The sequence below is a fragment of the Tribolium madens genome, unplaced genomic scaffold (genome assembly GCF_015345945.1).
Source record: "Tribolium madens isolate multiple individuals breed KSU strain unplaced genomic scaffold, Tmad_KSU_1.1 Scaffold_11;HRSCAF=98;Tcas5.2_LG3b, whole genome shotgun sequence".
NCBI classification, from domain to species: domain Eukaryota; kingdom Metazoa; phylum Arthropoda; class Insecta; order Coleoptera; family Tenebrionidae; genus Tribolium; species Tribolium madens.
The window spans coordinates 7267658-7269575 of NW_025400975.1; positions in this window are offsets into that span (position 1 = coordinate 7267658).

The following is a 1918-nucleotide window of genomic DNA, read 5'->3' on the forward strand; positions in this document are numbered from 1 at the left end:
GGTAGAAATAATGTAAAATTACATTAAAATACATTTTATCTAAAACAGAATTAATTCCTAATTATAATTTAATAAATACTTACTGTTGCACTCAAAAATCACAAATTTACACACTTTACTTGGCGATAATTAAAAAAATAAAATGCACTCATTTTCTTCTTAAACGGACCTACTGTAAATAAAAAAAACCGCAAAACCAATACAATGTGTTAATAAATCAGTTGAAAAATAATTAATAAAATTTAAAAAGTGTTGGTTTTCTAAAAATCCGGATCCTTGTAGCACGATTGTTTTAATCACTCAAAATTTTAAAAATCACGCACTACTAAGTGTCTATTAAGCACTCGAAAAAACACAACACATACTCACTGGTCGAAACAAAACAAAAATTAATCGTTTATTATGGAAAAATATTAAATTCGTACAATACTTAGTCTTGTATTTGCCGATATTTCTTTAATACGTAAAAAGTCCAAAGTAAATTTTTGCACTCATCTTCTACAAATTGTGAAAAAAATCTAATAAATAATACATTTTATTTCAAACACAGTTAATTTCTATTTACAATTTAGTGAATACTTACTGTTACACTAAAAAATCACAAATTAAAACACTTCACTTGGCGATAAGAAAAAATAAAATGCACTAACCTTTATGGCATCTTTTTCTGCTACCCTTTGTAGCAATTCGCCTCTGCTTCTTACACGGACCTACTGAAAATGAAGAAACACAAAATCACTTTAATGTGCCATTAAATTAGTTGAAAACACTAAAAAAAAATTAAAATACAGAATACACATGCACTGTGTGTACAGCCCCCATTTCAACACGATTTCGCACTGAACCACGAAATAATAACTAATAATTTATGCGGACAAGTGATTTGTACGAGAACTTGGCTAAGACTGACTCGTTATTGTAATAATTTCCTCAAAAACGGCACAAAAACCATTTTGTAACAGTTCCGGTGTAGAAGGTTTTTGTTCGGGGATGCATAATCTCGCCGATTCGCCACGTCACAAAGTAATTCGAACATTTTTGTTTTGTTTACACAAAAAATTATGATTCTAGGATTTTTCTAAAATGTCCAAAATGTAAATTCATACCGCGCACAAAGTCAAATTTTGTGTATTTTCTCCCGAATTTTGCACTTTTGTTCTTAATTTCGTCTCAAATGATAAAATTTCCTTGAATTCGACCAATAATAAACATAAAAAAATGGTATATGGACCTAGATGTTGATTCTAAACGATTTTTCTTAATAACTTTTTGTCGTTTTTGAGCACAAAAGGCAAAAAATACTTCAATTTTTTTTGAAAAATTCCAAGACATACTTAATTTTTCAAAACTAAGTTGTGGGTATTTAAATTATTACAAAAGTAACCTTAATTTTTTTTTTAATTTGAAAACACCAGAAGAAAGATCCAAGTTTTCTCTTTCAAACTCCAAAAAAACAAATTCAGAATTTTAAAAAATAGAAGAGTTAGAGATTTTTAAAGTGGAAGGTGCAGATCCAAAAATTTTTGAAAAACTCCAAATATTTCAAAAATGGTTAAATTTAAGTATAGAGAAAGCTGATAAAAACTCCCTTAAAATAATTAATTAATCCAAAAACGCAGTAAAAAATATAGCTTTCCATTTAAAATAAGAAAGTTAAGACCGACTTCCGGTATGACCGGAAGTGTCGCCATCTTGAAAATATTTTTATTCAAGAGGACTTAATGGATTATGGGTACTCCTAATAATAATAATTATAATAATAATAATTATTAAAATAAAATAAAATAAAATAAAACAAAATAAAACAAAATAAAACAAAATAAAACAAAATAAAACAAAATAAAACAAAATAAAACAAAATAAAACAAAATAAAACAAAATAAATTAAAATAAAATAAAATAAAATAAAATAAAATAA